Source organism: Cryptotermes secundus, unplaced genomic scaffold, assembly GCF_002891405.2.
Source record: "Cryptotermes secundus unplaced genomic scaffold, Csec_1.0 scaffold529, whole genome shotgun sequence".
In the NCBI taxonomy this organism is placed as follows: Eukaryota; Metazoa; Arthropoda; class Insecta; order Blattodea; family Kalotermitidae; genus Cryptotermes; species Cryptotermes secundus.
In genome coordinates, this window is record NW_019737988.1 from 580,140 (window position 1) to 604,751 (window position 24,612).

At 42.9% G+C, this 24,612-nt stretch overlaps 1 protein-coding gene across 2 annotated transcripts in view; it reads left to right on the forward strand.

Moving 5' to 3' along the window:
* Nucleotides 1–24,612, forward strand: part of LOC111870628 (hormone receptor 4) — a 353,702-nt gene that overhangs the window by 148,965 nt on the left and 180,125 nt on the right. The window lies entirely within an intron of this gene.

Sequence of the window (24,612 nt, forward strand, 5' to 3'; positions counted from 1 at the left end):
AACGCCTCTGGTAGATGGGGGAAGCATCATAGGTACCGCTGAGCCAGTAGAGGCCGAACTCGCTGGCTGAGTCGGGGCTGATGGCACGCACCAGTACCGGTAGGGTATAGAGACTGGTAGAAAATCATAAGGGGGAAGTACAAAATATATTAAACTGGTCGCGGTGCATGGGGAAACCCACCCCCTCCAATAATAATAATAATAATAATAATAATAAATGTATTTATTTTGAGGTTATTTTCGTTTTTAAGCCTGAAGAGAAGAGGCAGCTTAGGAAGACAAGGCGCAGAAAGGAGCTTAATAATAAAATGACGTTCGAATGAAGAGAATTGGTTAGTTTATTAAATTTCAGAAGAAAAGTGTTAGGTCCAATCTTGCAGAGCTGCATCCTATTTATGGTGCTTAAATAGAAATAGAGTTATTGCCGTCAGATTCTGTACTGGCATTGTAGTTTATATAACCCGTCTGAATTTGTGTGAAAAGTAGCGACTCCGGTCTAGAAAACCGAAATTAACGGCCGTGGGGTTTCGTTGTGCTGACCACGTGACATCCTCTATCCGCTGAAGTTGGCACTAACTTCGCCGACAAGTGGCAGTCGTTCGGTCGGTATAGTTCGCTTACGGACTAAAGTCATGGAGTTTAGTTTAATTTAGTCTGCATCTGTGTATTCCTCAAGTTCACCTAATGATGACTTATACGGGCCGAAACGTGTTGTCAATTGAACAACAACAAAAATAGCATTTTGTATGTATGTGTGTGTATGGCGGCAACCCACTTATTTCTGGTTACGTCCAATGCTTAAATAATTAGGAATTCACCTCCATTCTCTTTCTAAGCAACATGAAGTAAACACGTATTACAAGGGTACGACTATTTTATCCTGTTATCAACTTACTGACTTGCACCTGAATTCGTTATATTCTCGTTGGGAAATACCAAACGTATGTAAAAGTGCTGAAGTTGTCTCTGTATCTGCCCATCATTCTTATGGAGACGTATTGGGAGGACATATGCGTCCGTAGGTAGAAGTGAGTGTAAGCTTCAAGCTCTGACTGCTTTGCCCTAGAACCGGTCTTGTATTCGTGAGAAGAGGACTTCTTGCCCATGCTGCTTAATCTGGCCCATTGCGCATAATCGTCCAAGGAAGGGTCAGTTAATTTCGACTGCAGAACAGTATTGTCTGTATAATTCGCAGGTCTTTGAATCTCGAACCCAGATGCCTTCATGTCTTGATATTGAGGTCACGAGTAAGCTTTCTCTTCTTAACGCTACAGTCTATAGCAAAACATTAACGACATGTCTCGCAAATTCGGATCCATTCGTTCGAACTGCGCTATGTTGCGTGTATTTTAAAGATGGCCCGTTATTCAGTTTTTATCCAAATGGAATTCACCTCGAACGTTCAGATTCTTGACTTATACCATTCTTGATTGACTCTCGGGGCCATCAGAGAAGGTTGGTCCCAAGAACATTTCTTTCATAAAGCTCGAAATCGCATGCCTTTCTAGGAGCATGGAGACGATAGGGCCTAGTTCCAATTACTTTATGTTGCTAGGATTTTGAAGATTGTCGTTACAAATCGCGTGCGATTCATATTTTGCTCTTCTGGGCACGGTAACGTCTTGATTTCATGACGCAGCCAACAGACTGGGCTACGTGTGTTAAGTCATGTAGTACCTTTCCATGTGGTACCCTCAATTCCACACCTATTTCACTTCTATATATAAAAAAAACTCCGTGATTTTAGTCCGCAAGCGAACTATACCGACCGAACGACCGCCGCTTGTCGGCGAAGTTAGTGCCAACTTTTGCGGATAGAGGGTGTCGCGTGGTCAGCGCAACGAATCCCCACGGCCGTTAATTTCGGTTTTCTAGACCGGAGCCGCCATTTCCTTGAAATAGCTCCTCAATTATCATCACGAGGCTGAGTGGACCCCGTTCCAGTCCCACTACTTCTCAGAAAGAATGTGGTAGCACCGGGAATCGAACATGGACCTCTGGATCTGTAGCCAGGAACGCTGACCACTAGACCACAGAGGCGGTCTCACTTCTCTTATATCCAATATTTTTCTGATTACAATTGTTTTTTCAACCACTTGCAGTTTATGCCTTCCTCAAAGTAAGAGACCACATGTCATGTACTTTTATGTGGGGCTGGGATGGGGAAGACAAAGAGAGACCAGTTTAAATGCAGCCTCTCAGAAGACCGAGAGCAGGATGGAAGGATACGATTAAGTGTGCTTTCGGTAGAATAGTTGTAGAATGAGAGGTGGATAGAACTGGCTGAGGTTTGTCTGCAGGTGGTATTCTAACTGTCCCGGTGGTAGTGCTGAACGTTCAGGCTCTGCTATGAGGGTGTTGCACTATTGGTCGGTTTACGTGGGATGAGAGGAGCCCTGAATCGTGAGTAGCGCATTACAAGATGAACAGGTTAGTGGTATAAACTGAACACTTTAGCCGGAGTAGCGCATTACAAGATGAACAGGTTAGTGGTATAAACTGAACACTTTAGCCGGAGTAGCGCATTACAAGATGAACAGGTTAGTGTTATAAAGTGAACACTTTAGCCGACTAACAGAATTTTATTTTCCATTGTTCAGCAAGGCCATACTATTATTCCACTTGTGACCACAAAGAGTGCACCAGCAATTCTTTCAACGTTTATGAGTTGTGTACTGTTCTAGGACGACAAATCAAAACAAAATATGAAGGGAAGGGTCTTTATACAGATGTAGCGCATTATGAAACTGGTTTTAAAATTAAGAAGCGTTTATTTTTATATTTAAAAAGTAAAAAATGTAAAGTTTTCCCTGTGCTTAACTAATTAAGCACTACACCATGAAGACGTATGTGGGAGTGACTGTATAGATCCACATTTTCTTGACCTCGTCACTAGCTGGAGGTGAGTGGTCAGCTTCACGCCCCGGCCGCTTTACCCCCTGGGAAAGAGCCTCCAGTTCCCATTTAATAGGGGGTTGGATGTGCCCCAGAGCCGGTCTGGACGACGTGGAGAAGAAAAAATTCTTGACTACCGCGACTCGAACTCCGACCCCTCGGTCGTCCAGCCGGTAGCTAGTCGCTATACCGACTACGCTATCCCGGCTCCTTTTGACACTTTTTTTAATTGGCATAGTGGGGGGTGTAGCCCAGCTGGGTCCACTCGGCACGTCGGCCACTGATTGGCTTGGATTATGATGATAGAGAATATGGTGGAATGAAGATTGGCAGGGGAAACCGAATTACTCGGAGGAAACCTGCCCTGGCGCCACTATGTCCATCACAGATCCCACTTGACCAGACCAGGGGTCGAACGCGGGCCGCCGCGATGGGAAGCCAGCAACTAACCGCTTGAGCTATGGCGCGACCTCCTTCGATGCTTAAATTAATGATAATTTCTTTGGTGATCGAATACGTGAATGCATTTAAAACACTTGCTGTTTTTGTTTTCCTTAAGAAAGAAATCATCTTAAGTACTTCAACGTTTAGAACTGTGAAACTGTAACTTATTTTCGTCTTTGATACAGGACAGGCTTTCCTTTCCACTTCGAATTATCCAAAATATTTTAAGCTGACGTCACATACTGTCAGGACCGCTCCTTGGCCCTGACATTACACGAAAAATATTGATCGTTAGTTTTGTCATGTGTTTTGACACATCAGCTTAGCAAATGGCGTATAATCCGAAGACATTTCTACAGATGAACACAAAGTCTTCACTCTTATATTTGCTATAAGGAAATAGTTCATCATATTCTGAATCATTTCATTTATACCCTTCTTCTGAACGCGCCTCTGTGTACAGTGTACAGTCTTGTTTATCGACATTGTTTCATGATGGGACAGTTGGCGATGTCTGGGGATAATGAGTACAATAAAACTCTAATGTTTACTCTCCTATCATTATGTGTGCTATAGAGTTCATGGTAGTTACGAATAGGAACAGAAGATGGCAAGAGTGGACGTTATGACCCTGTCGGTATTGCTTTGTCCTTGCCAAAAGCATTCCTCTAGACATCATCACGTTGTTATTATGTTATATTCAATATCATAGTATAAATTTGGCCGTCTTTAGATCATTTCAAGGTACTGAGGTTAAACATCTTTGAACACATTTGTTTTTAACATTTTGTTATAATGTGTACCAGGAATCTTCCTGGGGGGTAAAGTGCGGCTGGCGCGTAAGGCTAACAACTTTACCGCCATCTGTGAGCCGACTGTCTAGAGAAAATGTATGATCCTCCACGTCTCACAACCCAATGGGTCTTCACGGCCTGTTACAGGGATACCTTTACCTTTTTACCTTTTATTGGTGAAAATTCAACGGGGTGTACGCTATAACAGTGGACAAAGTGGCACTGGGGCAGGTTTTCTCCGAGTACTTCTATTTCCCCTGGCAATCTTCATACTACCAAATGGTCCTCAATCACCGGCATCTATCGTCCGGGGCTGGTACAATAGGCCAATAGTTGCTGACGTACCAAATGAACTCAGTCTCGTTCCAATAAAAAAATCGTAGTGCAAGCCGAAGAATGATCTTTTGAGTTGTGTTGCTGTGTGGTGTAGTTCGGTAAAGCATACTGACGTTTCAGATGAAAGTATCGCCATCATCTTCAGGGTCGAAGAGTAAGCTTATCAAGACACCAGCAAGAAGAAGGTAGTAAGAAAACTGTTAGAGCTCAGTATTTTCCAGGCGTACCCTCGTTATATCTGAGGATCCGCGATAGCGTAGTCGGTATAGGGACTAGCTACGGGCTGGACGACCGAGGGGTCGAAGTTCGAGTCGTGGTAGAGTCAAGAATGTTTTCTTCTCCACGTCGTCCAGACCGGCTCTGGGGCACATCCAACCTCCTATCCAATGTGTACCGGGGGCTCTTTCCCCGGGGTTAAAGCGGCCGGGGCGTGAAGCTGACCACTCATCTCCAACTAGTGTCGAGGTCAAGAAAATGTGGATCTATACCTCCACTTCCAGTGCTTAATTAGTTAAGCACAGGACAACTTTCCCTTTACCTTTTACGCTCGCTATATCCTAAGGAACTATAGGCATACAGTGTGATCATGGCCGTCTGTCTATCACATATGATGACTACTGAAACATCCGAGAGACTTTCGTGGATGGTGTTATGGACATCAAAAAAAAAAAAACTCCGTGATTTTAGTGCGCAAGCGAACGATACCGACCGAGAGACCGCCGCTTGTCGGCGAATTTTAGTGCCAAATTTATCAGAGAGAAGGTGTCGCGTGGTCAGTGCAATGAATCCCCACGGTCATTAATTTCGGTTTTCTAGACCGGAGCCGCTATTTCCTTGAAATAGCTCCTTAATTATTCTCACGAGGCTGAGTGAACCCCGTTGCAGACCCACTGCTTCTCAAAAAAAATCTGGTAGACCCGGGAATGGAACTCGGACCTCTGGATCTGTAGCTAGGAACTCTAACCACTAGACCACAGAGGCGGTCGCCATGCCTCCAAAAGTAGCCTGTCTTTGTACTTCTTAATTTATGGGAGAGAAGGTGTCGCGTGGTCAGTGCAATGAATCCCCACGGTCATTAATTTCGGTTTTCTAGACCGGAGCCGCTATTTCCTTGAAATAGCTCCTTAATTATTCTCACGAGGCTGAGTGAACCCCGTTGCAGACCCACTGCTTCTCAAAAAAAATCTGGTAGACCCGGGAATGGAACTCGGACCTCTGGATCTGTAGCTAGGAACTCTAACCACTAGACCACAGAGGCGGTCGCCATGCCTCCAAAAGTAGCCTGTCTTTGTACTTCTTAATTTCCTACATCCACTAATGCCAATATGGTGGCAATGCGAACTCTTCAAGGCATGAGCGCCGTTTGCACCGCTTAATATAGAGTTTTGAAATTTGATGTGGTAATAAATCTTCTAAAATGCAGCTCCTGTTTTTATTGTTGTTCAAACGTCTTGGTAGTTTTAAATCCACATTGATTTTTATGTTTGATGCCCGTAACTAATGATCCATTGAAGCTAGGCGTACGACATTTCGTATGGAGGTAGATCAAAAATACACTTTCCGGTTCTGTGTGAAATGTAGGTTGAGTGTTAATAATTGCAGACGTGGACTTCAGACTATATCTGATAGATATAGGCCCAACGTGGTCGGAATCCGTGCTAGTAGAAATTATGCAGAAAAATCTACAGTAAAGCGAGTGTAAATTTGTCCCTATTCTTAATTATTCAAACAATTAAGCAGTATTCCATTAAGATATATGGATGAGTGGAAATGTAGCAGCCCCTGCTGCTTTTTTTTTTCCTTGGCAGTACAGACCCAGTGGGCCTAGGCCTACCTCCATGAACTTCTCCGTTCACTTCGGTTTTTCTAGATCTTACACGTTCGGTAGGACTCCTTGGGCGGGCGATCAGCTCGTCACGAGGCCTCTACCTGTACACAAACACAGAAAAACGCACACAAACTAAACAACCATGCCCTGAGTGGGATTCGAACCCACGATCCCGGTTTCCAAGCGAGCGAAAACAGTACATGCCTTAGACCGCTCGGCTACCGTGACCGGCCCCTGCTGCTTTACCCCCTAGAAAAGTGTCTCAGGTGCCAATTGGATAGGAGGTTGAGTGGGTCCCATAGCCGGTATGGACGCTGCGGAAAAGAGGAGACTCATTCACCTGCCGGGAGTCACCTCGGAACCCATCTCCATGCTCTTGGAACAGATAACAGCGTGATTGCTAGACTCACCATGCAGACTGACACATTTCGTAAGAACGTAAGCGTCATACGCTCTTCCGATTTAAGGCCATGAAGATGTGTTTCGGAAGCTGGACCTGGAATTGAGTCCATTTCATTGGTTGTTTGTGAGCCTTGAGAATGATCTCTAAGAAGATCACGAATCTGTGTGAGACGTCTCAAGAGATCGCCCTCTCCGTTTCAGCCGGCTGTAATTCATTGCGCTACTTTCTACATAGTTTTCTAGATGCAGCCGTATTACTACATGGCGTTTGGAGGTTATGGATTCCATGAATTATTAACTCCTTAGTTCGTTATGGAGCAGTCTTTATGCCTTGGGAAAGACATTTATCATTATCAGTACTCCACATATTCTTCTTCTGCTTTGTTATGTGACTGCCTTAAGGTGATCCGAATGTGGGTTGAGACATGCAACGTGTCTGATTGTTTCTTTGTTTGCTTGTTCCATTCTTTGTTCCGTCTTATCCTTCCACTTCTTTCCTTACTTTCTTACATACTCTCAATGACAAATACGCACTAAGAGAATTTAATTTTTAAGTGAACTTGTTCGTTGTGGAATGTATTCTATCGGAATGAGAGGACACGCCTGCTATGGGGGACACAATGATATTGCCTCGACACTCTTAAGGCATGAGTATGCATAATTATATAGGCGTAAATGTTAATTGGCACCCCTTTCGGACGTTTCAGTAATTTTATAAATAATATTTGGTTCATTATTAAAAAATTGACTTTGTCTTTGTCAGAGCGATATATCTACAATACCCAGCAGTCTAGTGTCCAACACCCTGCTTCAGAGTCGTGAGATTGAGAAATCGGCTATAATCACTGAGGTTATGTCCAGGGAAATGGTAGGAACTTAAAATTGGCCACGATCAGTTCCACATTTTCCCCAATTTGTCAATCAGAATCACGTTTGTTTTCGATGATCTATAAAACCCATTGATGAAAAGCATTGTTAAACTACACAGAATCGATCAGTCTCTCAATCAGCCTTAAAAGAGTTAAAGCTGTCCTTGTAACAGGCCGTGGAGGCCAGTGGAGTTGTGAGAGGTCGAAGTTCCCACGTTTTCTAAACAATCGGCTCACAGATGGCGGTGAGGGTGTCAGCCTTAAGCGAAGGCCGCTCTTTACCCCCAAGGAAGAATCCTGGTACTCCTTTCTGTTACAGGCTGAGTCGATCCCAAGGCCATAGTGCGGCTGGAAGGATTACGTCAATTTAAAATATCCACCTCCTCGGGATGCGAACCCGCTTGTAGCATAGTGACTCAACCAACTATGCTACCGCGTGCCCCCTCAGCATTTAGTAATGTAGGTCTCGTGTTCTGTTGTCTGACAACAGATTTTCTTTACTGTTTCATATACATAGCGTGTATGAGGAGATATTTTAAATCTAAAAACAAGGCCTTTTGAAATTTTTACTGATTTAGGCATTTTGAGCCTCTTCCCACAGAATACGAAAAAGTATTTTTTTTTATTTCGTCTCTCTGTCTATATGCACACGTTTATGGATAGATATTCACCTCGCCAATGCTTGCAGGGTCGGTCGGGTAAATTGCTGCTGGTTCTCGCCAGCACAGTCATTCTTTGTTCCAAGTCCCGCGAGACTCCTAACCATATTTTACTGCCTCAACTATTAAACGGAATGTGTTTGTATGCAGTATCTGAGAGCTTGTTCACCATAGGTCGGTGTTTAAGAGAATAAGAACATTCTATCTCCAAAAACATGAACTCTTCAAATGGTCCCTAGGACAAACAATATTTTCCCGAAAAGGGTTTTCACAGTTTCGATGAATTTTCAGTAGTTTGTACACGAAAACAGAACTGCGTAGGTGGTATCTTCAGAAAAAAATAACGGTAGGAGCGCTAGGGGCCCAAACATGTAATTTCGATTCTGTTGGAACCGGCTTTACCGGTCGGACCGATATCGTTGTTGTTCATACTCGGCAACAGTCGATTCATCTCCAAGGTGAAGTAGTCAAGGTCAGTCGGTATATGAGAAAACATGTGCCCTCTTCTTACACGGATTTATTTCTTGCTTCACGTGCTTCAGATGGATTGCCTGTTCTAGGAACATAGTCACATGTCTTCCTGCATTGGTCATGATGAAATAAACCCAATTCCAAAGCTTGTTTAAAGTCCCTATTAATACCCATTGTGCAGGTATTCGCAGTCAGTAGTCTGTAAGCAATCACATTTTATTAACCCACCGAACCATATCGGAAACTTCTTTAGTAGACAGCAGGACTCATTGTCCCTGGCCCTGAAGTCTCGGCTAGCTTCTGACCGACGCAACTTGCAACTCGTTGCCCCTAGCCAATAACAATAGGGACCAAAGTACACGGTAATTATAAACTTACTTAATCACTCTGGTTTTATCGAAGTGACGGCGTTAAACATGTACCAAATGACACTCTTCTTTTTGTGTTACACTATATACCAGTGAGGCCCAAGACTTACCATTTTCGGTATTCAGAATCGTTAGAGTAGACATTTGGTAGGAGTCCTTGGACGAGAGATCGACCCTCACCTGCATTGGACGACAAAAATACAGAACAGCGCACACTTTCATGCCTCGAGCAGGATTTGAAATCACGATCCCAAGTTTGAGTTGTAGAAGATAACAGCGCCTTAGACGTCCCGGTCACTATGACCGAGAAATGACGGAGTGTATCTTCAAATTCTCTTGTTCTCCTTTCGTCACACGGAAGATTTCCCACTGGTGATCCTATTCTGTCCAAATCCTCCTATGCACATCTTCTTGCGCATGCTGTATGGTTTGTGCAGTCCGTACCCTTATCGCTTCAGTGGCGTTGGCATGGACGGTACGGAGTACTTTAGTTCTTTTTATAGTTTCTTGGGGTGGGGTGAGACTGAGTCCACTTGGTACGTCGGCCACTAATTGGCCTGTTGTACCAGGCTCGGATGATAGATGATGATGAATGTGGAGTAGTCGGTTGAATAAAAATGTGACAAGGGAAGCCGAAGTACTCTGAGAAAACCTGTCCCTGTGTCACTTTGTCCACCTCAAATCCCACATGACTGACCTCAGCTCGAACCCGGGCAGCCGCGGTGTGAAGCCGGCGTTTAACCGCCTGAGCCATGGCACGGACAGTCTAAAGAGGACTTGGTCGGGTGATCTTGACGTGATGAATTCGATATATTTGTGTGCCACCGCGTGGAAATAGCTCAGCCGTTGTCTAGTCATTTCACAGAATTTCTATGAAATATTAGTTTTATGTAATCGAGTTGGAATCGGCCGTTGTGATGCAGGTGCGACAGGTAAGTGTCTGAGACCTGAACACTTATTGAGAGTGACATATTGCGCATGTCGTTAGAGTCGCTGGTGACACTAACTTCTCCGCTTATTTTGTTAATTAAAGCTGATTAGTTGTTGGTATCACAAAGGCTTGTGTGACAGTTAAAAGAATTCAAAGCGACCTACTTCGCTGTTAAACAAAGAAGCAGGTCTGGGTTTTCCAGCAGCAACTGTCTCGTCACTTGGAAGATACTGACAAGTTGTCACGGCAGTCATACAAACTGAGAATTCTTTTGCAGAATGTTTCAGCTGATCATGTACTGACTCTTGAACGATTCTGTAATATGTAAACGGAACCATGTAAAATAATTAATTTGTTTCCTTTTTTTAATTTTTATGGGTCCGTTGGGGATGATGCAGTTAAGCAAGTAAGGGTTTATTAACTTTTGTTTTTAATAACCAACCACTGGTTCCGAGCCAGATGAATCCAGTCCATACAACCCCATCATATTGCTGTAATATTCATTTTAATATTATCCTCCCACCTGCGTCTAGATCTTCCTAGTGGTTGCTTTCCTTCTGGCTTTCCCACCAAAATCCTACATGCAGGTGCCAAGGGAGAATGAGAAAGGAATGGCTTGGATACCGGAAAATATTTCCATTTCCACTCGAAGAATGAAGATCGTTCCTGATTTTGTTTGTCATGAGATGTTAATGTGGATAGAAAATCAGAAAATATTGACCCGAGCGGACATATAATTTGAATGGGCGAAGTATTTGTTTCATTTATTTATATGCAGACATGTAACTACTAGGAGGACCTAGTCATAGGTGTAAGGATAATATTAACATCGATCATAGAAAAATAGGATGGGGTCATATGTACTGGATTTATCTGGTCCAGGATAGGGACCGCTGGAGGGCTCTTGTGAACGCGGTAATGAGCCTTCGGGTTCCATAAATGCTGGGAAATTCTTGAGAAGCTGAGTTTCTGGCGACTTCTCAAAAAGAGCTCACCGCCATGTGCAGATACGTATCGCCTTCAAGGGACGAGTAGGCCTATGTAACGTTGATTGGATTGATATGAAAACAGATTCCGTTAACGTAAGCCTAATCGTATTACATTCTAAGTATACAGTGCTTTCACAGTTTTCCGGCGCATTAAAATGATATTTCATTATAAGACAATATATTTGCTACGTGTATTTTTAATAACCTTTGGTACGGTTCCATGTTCTGTCCGGCTTCTGCTCCGGTTTGCTGTAACATAATTGATCTTGATGCAGCGCTTTTTTCGTTACCCATCTATTCGTCTTCTCCTTGGATTCATGCCTCTAGACGCAGAGAGACGCACTTGTTGTTGCAGACATCCGTTATGAGATGCCAGTGAATTGAATGTCAAATAGTAATTATTTTTAGTAACGTTTGTGCCATGACCAACTTTCTACTGCAATAAAAATGAACACTTTTTTCGATGGATGCAAGGCTATATGCTCCAGTACGGGGAACAACACATTTTCCAAGACCTTAACTTTTTCGAGTGTGGAGATGGTGAGTGGCCATGGTCATATGTCGAAACTGACGCCATTTTAGAATCTGAGCTCTAATTGATGTGGACATCCTTAAAAATAATTTGTTAGAGCTTATTTGACTCTTTCTGTGCTACGAACGAAGTTTGTCGCTAACAGACAAGGAAGGCTTCTGTTTTAAATATATTTAGTACGTTATAATATTAGTGTAAATAAATTCTCCTGCCATCTATTGACTGTTCCAGCTAATTATATATAGCTGTTCAGCACAAGTTTTTTTCATGTAATATTTCCAGAATATTTTTGACACAATAAAAATTCCTATTCTTGAGAATGCAGCATAAAACTTCCCGTGCATAAACATGGGTTTAGCCCCTGTATCATCGAATGTTCGGCCTTGTACTTTATTTGTTGCCACTGAGTATGGCAGCCTGATTGGACAATGTCCTCTCTTCAGTTTGTATGGCAATTTACACGTGCTGGATTGGGTGTTATTCTGGGCTTAATTGCCCCGTTTTCTTGAAAGTGACAGTTATTATTTTGGAAATTGTTACTTGGGAAAGCAACTTTCTTACAACCAATCTTGTTCAGTTTCCGACAATAACCATTAAAGCATGTCCTCATATGCAGAAAGCACGAGGGCACACTGCTTTACGTATATTAACATTACTTGTATTCACATTAGATCTTAAACTTCTAAGTACATAATTTTAACTGAGATCGTTTCATTGAAATGTAAATAAACATGTTCACTATTTATCAGGTTTCTTTTACATTTGTAACAGAGGTATTTCAGGCCTGTTGTGCAACCATCGGTGTTAATTTTCTTTAGATAAAATCATTAATCATAATTTGTAATATCATACTTAAATTTATGTTTGTTTCACGTGGAGAATGTTATTCCCAACCGTAACATATACATCGGGGCACCCGGTAGCTTAGTTGGTTGAGGCACTAGCTACAAGCCGGAAGGTCTCGGGATCGAATCCCGATGAGGTCACTGGATTTTTCATTTGATCTAATCCTTCCAGCTGCACTATGCCCTGGGGTCGACTCAGCCTCTAACAAGAATATTCTTGGAATATTCTTGGGGGTAAAGGGCGGCCGGCGCGTAAGGCTGACAACCTTACCGCCATCTGTGAACCGATTGTCTATAAAATGTGGGAACCTCAACATCTCACAACAGCATGGGCCTCCACGGCCTGTTACAGGAATACCTTTACTTTTTACTTATATAATATATCTCTTTAAAGATTATTTTTATATATTGTTCATTGATAAATTAAATATTTTTTATCTGCAACAGTTTATTTCCTTTCGTCACCTCATGCCGGGTCTCGTTACTATGAGATTATGTGCCATATAACGAACAAAGTATTATTGTTCAACGGTGTTTCGTTGCCAGGCACTCATACGCAGCGTAAGAGTTCTAGGCCGTGTGAACGTGGGTTCGAATATCTCCCTCGTAGCCCCGCAAGTTGGGGGTGACGAAAAGGGAACCCGGTGCCTTGGGGTACAACTGGGTCTCTCTGTTCCTTGGGGATATAAATACGAGAACCAGAAGCTCCAGGTTGGGGGAATCTCGAATCTGAGACAGTAAAATATGGTCACGAGTCCCGCGGGAGAATGACTGCGCTGGGGAGGACGAGCACCAATTGTAAACGACAGAGTAGTCCTCTCGTTAGAGAGGGCGCCCTTCATCAACAAACCCGCAAAAAGAATCTGAACTTGGGCTCCAGATAGGGACTTGACACCAAAACAGACTGACCGTCGGTCGTAGCATGACTTCCACTTTCGACTGAAGGTTTCTGATGATGTTGTATGACAAATGGGACAATGCACAAAGTTCGAAAACTCATCAATCCTGATAAAGCGATCTACTTTGTATTTACAGAGCATATCACTGGGCGTCTCCACGGCGGTAAATCAGAAAAAGTTCGATATTGCAGTTCTGCAATAATACGAGCAAGATCCTGTTTGCTTAATCTTGTCATATCATCAAATTATGCTGCTGTTTCTTCGTTAAACTGTTGCTGTGTCGATATTTTTCATATATTTTTATATATTTGTTACATATGGCTCATTCCAGAATATCTTGGCTCTAATGGTAAAATTATATCGTCGCTTTCTCACCCTTCGCGTCTTAGCCTATTCGTAAAATGTTGTTAATCAGTGAGAATTTTCTGTGAAGTGTAATGCATGCTACAGAAACTTTTATAAATGAATAGAAAAGCGGAATTTGAAGACTAAGATGGCTATTGTGGAACACTTGCACCAACCCGAAGCCAGATCACAAAAGACTAATCTTACACAGAATAGTGGGAATTCTTCGGAATTCTTCTTCTGAAGAAGACGGACCTCTGTGTTTTATTACTTTTTTTATACCACTCTTTCCATCTTCTTTTTGTATTTATATAACCACATGTTAATATTATGAGCCGGGATAGCTCAGTCGGTATAGCGACTGGCTACGGGCTGGACGACCGAGGGTCAGAGTTCGAGTCTCTGTAGGGTCAAGAATTTTCGCTTTTCCATGTCATCCAGACTGGCTCTGGGGCCCACCTATCCAGTGGGTACCGGGGGAAAGGCGGCCGGAGCATGAAGTTTACCAATTACCTCCAACTAGTGCCGAGGTCAAGAAAATGTGGAGCTATACTTCCACTCCCCCATGCATCTTCATGACGTAGTACTTAATTAGTTAAGCACAGGGACAAATTTACCTATTTTTACGTGTTGTTGTTGTTGTTGTTGTTGTTGTTATTGGAGAGGGTGGGTTTCCCCATGCACTTAGACCAGATATTGGTCCATTCTGAGTCCCCCTGTGATATTCTACCAGTCTCTATACCCTACCGGTACTGATGCGTGCCATCAGTCCAGACTCAGCCAGCGAGTTCGGCCTCTACTGGCTCAGCGGTATCTCGATGCTTCCCCCATCTGCCAGAGGCGTTAGAGACTACTGTTGGGCGGGAAATGTCCTGAATTTGGCTCAGAGGTCCCCTTGAGACATGAGGTTCTTTTACGTGCCGTAAAGCTACGGCACGGGACCCACGGCTTAAAGTCCTCCCGGAGGACTTGTTCCTTGAATTTTCTCGCCCTTAAAAATTCGACGACCTCCGCCGGGTTTGAACCCGCGTACCTTGAGTCACGAGGTGGGAACGTTACCCCTAGACTACGGAGGCCGCTATTTTTACGCGTTACTATTGGTATGAAGTGTGTATAAGTAGCTGTACATTTCCATGTTTACCATTTACTCCATTAATCCTAATCGTCACTTCCTATAAATGTTTGCAGTTTTCTTTACTTTTCGTTTTGGAGCCTTGCGGATGTCCGGTGACATATGAACAATATGTTATCTAGTAACCCAATGTGTAAGACCAATGATACAGCGCTATTGCTTCGTTTCTCTGCAGAAACTAAGAAACTATGACTTTCCGCACTTCGAGACTGGATAACCTGATATCCCGATTGTCTCTGAGTCAACTAATTGCAGGCTCAAAAGCTCCAAGCTGCTTGTAGCCAAGCTTCGTTGAATTACTGAAGCAATAGCTGACAACATTGTGAGTTTACTTTCCTCGAACCCATACAAAAAAAATTGTTTCAGGGTGACAAAAACTACCAATGAAATATTGTATTAAGGTAAACAGGTGCATGACGACCTTTAGGAATGACACTTAATTGTAAAGCAAGCATATTGCAGAGAGGAACCTTGTAAACAATTTGTCTGATGCAGTGTTTTACCTTGTATTCGAGAAATCCTGACCTTTTTGTCTTATGTTATACTGCAGGATCCTGTCTCACTGTTGTATTCTGAATTACTGCTAACACTTCTCGCCGTCCCTGTGTAACTTCGTCGATGTATTAAAATTCTCGCTTCAGAAGCATTCTTCGCTTCCTGTTATTAGAACACGATTTAGTAGACAGATTGAAGACGTACCAAGTGTCCAAAGAAGCAGAAGAACTTTTAATGAATTACAGAAATAAATAATTTTAAAAATTAGCATCTCTCTTATTCGCGAAGAAAAGTAGCACATACAGCGAAAGAGTTTTGGCAAGATTGTGGCCATGTATGGCTGCAACACGTCGCATGGAGATATGTATGAGACAAGAATAAGTGTTGCATTTGAGATTATAATATGTATAAAGGTAAAATACAAAGTTGTCCCTGTGCTTAACAAATTAAGCACTGCGCTATGAAAACGTATGGGTGGTGGATGTATAGATCCACATTTTCTTGACCTCGATACTGGTTGGAGGTGAGTGGTCAGCTTCACGCCCCGGCCGCTTTAACCCCGGGAAAGAACTCCCGCTACCCATTGTATTGGAGGTTAGGTGAACCCCAGAGCCGGTCTGGACGATTGGAGAAGTGAAAATTCTTGACCCTATCGGGACTCGAAATCNTATCCTATCCCTTTCAGTCGTGCTAAATGTCCTTTTTACCTCACTCTTCTTGATTTCATTGCCCTAATACAATTTAGGGAAGACTGCAAATTATTAACCTTGTTACGTAATACACTCCAGTCTCCGTTTACGTCCCCTCTCAGGTCCAAATATTCTATCACTTTGCTGGGACGTCTCTATAATGCTTACATTCAGGCCTTCCATGTTATTAATATGGGTTTTATAAAAGGCGTCCAACTAACATTGTTTAAGGCCGCGTCATGGCTCAAGCGGTAAGTCTCTGGCTTCCCACCGCGGCGGCCAGGGTTCGGTCCTAGGTCTGGTCAAGTGGGATTTGTGGTGGACAAAGTGACGCTGGGGCAGGTTTCCTCCGAGTACTTCGGTTTCCCCTGCCAATCTTCATTCCACCAAATGCTCCACAATCACCCTCACCTATCATCTGGGGCTGGTACAGTAGCCCAGAAGTGGCCGCAGTACAAGGGACTTAGTCCCACCCCACTAGCAATAAAAAAACATTGTTTATCCCAACAGTATTATGGAGATAATGCATCACGAGAGAATTTCCTGTTTATGTATCACGAATGACGCAGTAGACGTCTACATGCATTATCGCCATCTGGATTGTCACCTGCCTTTACTTCTGGTCGTAATTGATATGAAGTTACTTTTTAAAATTCCAACTTTCTTTTAAGTGGACCGATACCTTATGTGTAGATGTGAGGCGAAGCTCATTAGAAGGGAGTACCGTGATGCACAGTATTTAAGCTGCTGTTGTGACAAGGCGACTGCTAGGAGAAAGTGACAAGTCTGCCTTGTAGCTACTGTTCTCTGAAAGAAACGCGTTCGTTTTGTTACGTCAGTCGTAAATTTGAAAAGAAGTAATTCCAGGCTGCACTAAACGCAGAGCAAATAGGCGCACTAAAATAAACTGTTTTATCCACATGTACACTTTATTCCCGCTCAGTGGTGTATGCCAGTACATTTTTCGAATTTAAAACTATTTCTGGATCTCAGATGCTGTGGGGTTGCGTGATGAAACGGCAACCCATAGACCACAAGCCTGTCGCGAGCAATAAAATTCGAGAATAGGTTTTGAAAATTTAGTACAAACAGTCAATTTTATACTCCCTATGCCGAAATCCTCTTTCTGTTGCGTCAAAAATAATTCGTTTCTCGATACAAACATGGGCCTCATCCTCAAATTTTGGACGCAAGAGACGGCCTTCATGTATGGTGGGTAGCATTGAATTAGTTAGCAACCAGCTGCAGGCAACATGCAAATTCTAATCTTCTAGTCTGGGGGGTTTGACAGAATTATGACAATTCTTCACGTTGCGAAATGTCACAGTGGGTAATGAATATGGACAGGTACTTTCTATTACAAGTACTATCATGTCCTTGCAGAACCAATAGCTGCTGTACTGGTCTAGAAATTTGCTGCCTTGTATGGCAATCAAGATGTTCATTCCCATACTTACTAAAGCCCACCATTAATCCCTATCTGAAGGAGATGAATTCAGTCCATATCCTTCTACTTTATTTCCTTCATATCAATTTTAATAATATCCTTCAGACTACGTCAAGATCTTCCGAGTTGTAATTTCATTCATGCTAAAATTCCGCATGTGCCTTCATCTTCTGCATGCATGCAACATGCACGGTTATATCGTTGTCCTTGATTTTATTGTCCTAATTATATTCCGTGAAGAGTATAAGTTGTGATGCTTCTCGTAATGTAATTTTCTCCGACCTCTCTTTACTTCCACTGTCTTACTTCCAGATATTCTCAACCGCGTGCTCTCCAACGGTATTACGCGGTAGCGTAGATGGTTGAGGCACTATGCTACAAGCCGGAAGGTCGCGGGTTCGATTCCCGATGAAATAATTGGATTTTTAAATGGACCTAATTCTTCCAGCCGCACCATGATCTGGGGTCGACTCAGCCTCTGACAGAAATGAGTACCAGGAATCTTCCTGGGGAGTAAAGCGCGACCGGCGCTTAAGGCTGACAACATTTCCGTCATCTGTTAGCCGATTGTCTAGAAAATGTGGAAGCCTCGACGTCTCACAACCCTATGGGCCTCCACGGCCTGTTACAGGAATAGCTTTACCTTTTCCCCTGTTCTCTACAACATCAATCCGTGTTCTTCTTTTCATGTGAAAAACTGTTGACGCGCTTTCAGAACAATAGATAAAATTAGGTCTATAGCTTTATATTTTAATCTTTAGGTTTTCTTTTATAGGAGACTGGAAAACAAAGTTTTCTGAACTGAATGGCAACATGCATTCCCCGAATGTATCTTCTTTCGAAAATTCGTGGTTAAGTATACGAGCACCCAGTCGTCATTCAGTGTGGCCGTCGCAGGCTGCTGGAACAGAGGACATGCCGCTCTTGTGTTATCTTACTCCGACCTCAATTATAGTGTTCAAGCTGCACATTTATGGTACTTCTGCTGCAAAATATCTTATTGACTTAGCTCTGAGTCTTTGTTGACACGCCGTGTCGTGGTTATACACGGATTAGCGTAGGCTCTGCGATTCTTATTTTTCCGGAAAAAAAATGTTATGTCTGTAAAACACTTCTACCAGAAGGAGATATAATAGTACATTCCAAGGTTTATCATTTCTCGGTTACAGCTGCTTTAATGTCATCGTAATATTTCTTGTGATGAACACAGCTAATGACATGTTTTTTAAACGGATTATATTTGTTCATTATATCATATAAGACATAGGCATTTATTGTGTTGTGATGTGCACATGTCTGCTCTCGAGGCGGACTTTTTCACCGTGACCTCCAAGTATTTCTATGCACGTCCATATAGTTAGCCAGTCGTGGATGAGTGTGTTCTTATGAGATGAATACATGATGTTTTTACTGAAAGTTGTATTTCCAGCAAGCAGGTTGGTGTAGCGGTAACGGTTTAGACTTGTTTTTGTAGATACCCGGTTCGAATCTCAGCCAAGGTAATAATTTAAACCTTCCACACTTCCTTACTTTCAAACTCTTTACTCTTCACCACCTTTCTATTCATTTCGAAGTTATATAGCCCCTGAATTTAAAACAGATGTTTTAACTTAAGAGTTAACCAATTACAATTTAATATTCTCTTTAAATTTAAGATTATTTCTGTAGTTTAGTGCTCTACACGGTATCAGCTGTGTAACTCACTGTGTAACAATTAAGTCTGTTCTTATGTTCGAGCAGTCCTATTTTCCAACGCTACGAATGCTACTGACCATCACCGGACACGGTCCTGTTCTCTCATCTCCCGTCCTCATAGGTTTGTCCCCCCTAACACGAATCTTAATGTTATTCTATCATTTCTATTTCGACCTCTCAAGTGTCTCGAACAACATTTTGTACCTACCTGTATCCACATCTTTTCCCCGTTATCTTAGCTACATGTTTTGACGGCACAGTGTAATCATTTAAGTCACGGAGCCTCACGTTATAGTGAATCGTATATCTAATTTCATATATTCCATATTTTTTCATTAGTTTTACGTCCTACTAGGGTCACTGGTCGATAGTATTTCACAGGTCTCTCTAGTAACACGTTTCTAGTAAAATGTCGTTTAAACTTTAATTTTGGACTTAATTCTTCATCCAAAATTATTAAAAAATGTAAATTTGTCCCTGTACTTAACTAATTAAGCACTACGCCATGAAGGCGTATGAGGAGTGGATGTATAGATTCACATTTTCTTAACCTCGGCACTAGTTGGAGGTGAGTGGTCAGTTTCACGCCCCAGCTGCTTTACCCTAAGGGAAAGAGCCCCCGGTACCCATTGTGTAGGTGATTGGGTGGACACCAGAGCCGGTCTGGACGACTTGGAGAAGTGAAAATTATTGCCTCACCGGGACTCGAACTCTGACTCCTCCGTCCCCCAGCCCGTAGCCAGTCGCTATACCGACTGAGCTATCCCGGTTCCCCGAAGTTTTTAATACCACAAGAAGATGGGTTGTGTTTGCTTCTTCAACAATTCAATACTTCAATAGACGTACCCTCAAACCAAATCCATGCGAAATACTGGGTTCTCGGACTTGGTCCATCCTCCGGTATTCTAGAAACTAACAAGGTTTGGAAACTGGACCTGTTTGCGTTCTCAGGTGAGGAGGGAGACACCTACTCTGTTTGGTCCCCTAGAAAGAGCTAACATCAATCACTGGAAACAGACCCGGTTTCCGAAACGTTGTGTTATTTAGTTTCTAGAATACCGGACGATGGACAAAGCCCGAAAAGCCAGTAATTCTGATTGTTATGCACCATCGTCAGAACCTTTTAGATTGTACATATCCATGGGGCTCAACGGAGCAGGATTTCTATGTATCTTTTTCACCTGAAGGTGGATGTAGAAAGTTTGCGTAATCTAATGGTTTTATTACTCTTGGACAATGAACACCGTCCGTAATGATAGCTTCAGAAACTATGGTATTCGCTAGGCATCATCTATGTTTCGTTTCATTATCATCCGACATCCTTATCTAGAAACATTTTTATTTCTTGCGAAGACTCGCACAAACATTGTTCAGTTTAGCGCGGTTCTGAGCTCAAAAGTAGAACTCTGATGCTTGTCACATGGCTAGTGACATGTCCCAGATTTTCTGTTGACCTCGTGTAGCGTGGCTTTGTGCAAATAGAGCTGGAGTTCGCAGATAAGCTTCGCTGCACCGAGTCCTCCCTACAGTGTTGCCCTTATGTGCCACTCTGAGCAAGGATGCGTCTGCGTTATTAGCCAGTCGAGTCATGAGTTATTTAACGACGCTGTTTGTTGAAGACTGTAGTTCCATACCGCCCAATAAGATGGCAAGACAATAAGTGGTGAGTAAATAAGAATTAAGAAGAAGGCAACACTGCTGACATTCGCCTACAGATAAAAGTGAGTTGTTTCTGTGCTAAAAATGCCACATGTCATGAACATGTATGAAGGAGTGGAGGTCCTCTAGATGGACGGGATGGTCGGCTTCATGCTCCGACCGCATTTGCCCAGAGAAAATAACTCGCGATTCTCTTCAGATAGGAGGTTGATTGGGCCCGCGAGCCGGTCTGGAAGTTATTGAGTGGAACAAAATCTCTAGTCTCTACCGGGATTGAACTCATATTCATCAATCGTCCAGCACGTAGCTTAGTCACTGTACCGACTGTCAGAGCGGGAGCCTGGATAGCGTAGTCGGTATAGCGACTCGGCTGGACGACCGAGGGGTCGGAGTTCAAGTCACGGTAGGGTCAAAAATGTTCTCCACGTAGTCCACCCAGCGTCATATCCAATGGGTACCGCGGATTCTTTCCTCGGGAGCCGGAGCGTGAAGCTGATCACTCACCTCCAACTAGTGCCGAGGTCAAGAAATCGTGGATCTATGCGTCCTCTCCCCCATACGTCTTCAGGGCATAGTGCTTAATTAGTTAAGCACAGGAGCAGCTTTACATTTTACCTTAACCAACGACAGTGAAAAACGACGAATGTTTGCCATCAGGATAGTCGGTAACTCTGCCGAGATTGGTACCGGGTAGTTCCGGTTGCAGGTCTAAATAAATGCTGTAGGCTTAATTATTCAAAATGTCGGTTGGAGTCACAACTCTTATTTCATGTAGGGTACTGAATTTTACGCAAAGGTCTTGTCGGTATTTTTGTTGTATCAATTAAATTTGTTATGGACTGTTTACAATACACAGGAGTTAGGAGGACGATTTTTTCAGGGCCCGTACCAGTGCAGTGTAATCTCACTCTCCGCGTGAAGCCCAAATGAATACGTTTTCTCGATAGCGGTTCATCGCGAAAATGAAGCGAATTACTTAGCCTAACTAATATATTAAACCCGTGGTTTTAGTCCGCAAGCGAACTGCACCGACCAAGCGACCGCCGCTTGTCGGCTAAGGAATTCCCATGCGCAATTAAAGTGTTTGGAGAATAATCTAATGTATAGATCTTCGAAATTTTATTTTAAATGTTCGAAAATGCTTCAGGGTTTTCAGAATTTAGGAAGATATGGAGAATTTCGGATTTGCAGATACATTAGAAAACTGAAATGCATATGGAAACTAAAATTTCCCGAAGCTATTGACAGTTTCTAAGAACTCGAAAATTTGCGCCGCCCCTTCCCCCGAGAATATTCCTGGTACTCAGTTCTTTTAGAGGCTGAGTCGACCCCAGGGCCATAGTGCGGCTGGAAGGATTAGGTCAATTGAAAGAAATCCAATGACCCATCGGGACTTGAACCCGACCTTCCGGCGTGTAGCATATTGCCTCAACCAATTACGCTACCGTGTGCCCATTAGGTAAATCAGGTTTTTCTAAAAATTGCATCGTTTTAAATTCTGAAAGCTGCTTGAAGTGTGAGAATCTTGAAAATATTCTGAAAATGTGATATTCGTTATACGCAAATAATTTTTCGAAGGCAAGAAGTTCAAGATAAACATAAATTTCGTAAATTTTAAAAATTTGAAAATGATTAAAATTGGAATATATTTTATAAATAATAATGTAATTGGATCCTTACGTTAAAATAATTTAAGTAATTCTCGAGAACTTCATTGCGCATGTGGATACGCTGGTGAATGTTCAGTGACCTACTACCTAATCTAACCTGACCTACTTACTTACTTACTTACTTACTCATGGAGCTGAGCCCTTCTTGAGGAGCCGCCAATTCTGCAGCTACTCAAGAATTTACAAGCATTTTATGGAACCCGAACGTTCATTACCGTGTTCACAAGAGCTCTCCACTGGTCCCAATCCTGAGCCAGATCAATCCAATCCATACCGTTCCATCCCATCTCTCTAAGATCAATTTTGATATTGTAAGATTTGAGGCTTTCACGGCGGTGACTATGAAGAATGCAGTCTTCTGGGATTTGGCACATATACACGGTGCCAAATCCCAGAAGACTGCATTCTTCAATTTTGATATTGTCCACCCACCTACGCCTTGGTCTTCTCAGTGGTCTCTTTCCTTCTGGCTTTCCCACCAATGTCCTATATGCATTCCTTGTCAACTTCATTCGCGCTACATGCCCTGCTCACCTTATCCTCCTTGACTGGAATATTCTGATACTACTTGGAGAAGAGTAAAAGTTATAAAGTTCCTCATTATGCAATTTTATATCTAACGTGACCTAACCTAACTCAAACCAAGCCCGTCCCTCGAGTGTAGTGCTTGAACCAAGGTGCATGCGCAATGATCTCTTACGCAAACCTCATCTAGCCACCTAACCTACGCTAACCTAACCAAAACCAACCCAACCCAACCCTTCATAAGCGAACACCTCGAGGTCTGTCCGAGTGCCAGGACGGGTGAGCAGGATGGTGCGCAGTGGTCAATTGCGCAAACCTGATATGACGTACACAGTCCTATCCTAATGCAACCCTTTACAATTTGTGCCGGTAGTGCCCTGGTACGGAACTGGGTATTGAGTTGTACACGGTGTGTCCAGGATCCGTTAGGACTCTTTTTTTTTTTAATTTTGCTCTGCAATGCCATCTGTTGGCGAGTTGTGCCGTTAAGATTCTTCAAGTTTCAGCTGTGGCTGTCTACAATTTCAAAGCGCAAGCATCACTGCATCATGTGTTCTGACCTTGAATATGACAGTACTGTTCTGACGCTCGTCGGAAAATGGCGGTTGAACAGAGAGCCAACATCAAATTTTGTTTGAAGTTAGTCAGAACAGTCGGAGAAGCGTACGAAATGATGAAAAATGTGTACGGTAGTGATTGTTTGAGTCGCTTGAACATTTTTCGATGGTATGCTATATTTCGTGACTGCAGGGAAGACATTGAAGACGCTCCACATGCATCAAAGTCGACAAGTCGCACTGAAGAAAATGTGAAAAATGTGACATCAGATAGATGTGTTTCTGCAAGACTCATCGAGGAGGTTTTGGGAATACCAAAAGGTACTGTCCACCAGATTTTGACCGAGAATTTGGGCAAACGGAGGGGTTTGTGCGTGGTTTATACCGCACGCGCTGTCAGGCGATGAAAAACATGCCAGAGTGGAAACGACATATTGTGGTCGGCCCAAAGTGATACAAAATTTACAAACTCGATTGTTACTGGTGATGAGACATGGTGTTTTCAATATGAGCCTCTCACAAAACGGCAGAGTGCAGCGAGGTTGAGCCCAAAGGAGCCGAAACCAAAGAAAGTGCGCATGCAAAAGAGTCGAGTAAAGACAATGCTAACCGTTTTCTTCGATTCCAAAGGAATCATTCACAAGGAATTTCTGCCAGAAGGTCAAACAGTGAATTCGGATTATTATCTCTAAGTCCTCGGCCGTTTGTAGGCGAGAATTCTTCGAATTCAACCTGAATATCGAGAGCAAGGTTCCTGGTCGCTCCTCCACGACAAAGCCCCACCCCACAAATCGAAGATCGTGCGTGATTTTTTGGCCAGTAAAGGGACACAGTCCTTGATTATCCTCCGCATTCTCCAGATTTGGCTCCAGCAGATTTCTGTTCAGTTGGCGATGAAAGGAGACCGTCACGACACCATCCAGGACATCCAAAGGGAATGTACCGCAGTTTTAAATTCGGCTCCACAAAAGGAGTACAGTGAATGTTTTCGAAAACTTTTCAATTGATTCCAGCTATGTATTGTTTCAGGAGGAGACTATTTTGAATAAAAAGAGTGGAATTTTGAAAATAATTCACGTCTTATATTTTTATGAACACAGTCCTAACAGAACGTGGACACACTTTATATGAGCAGG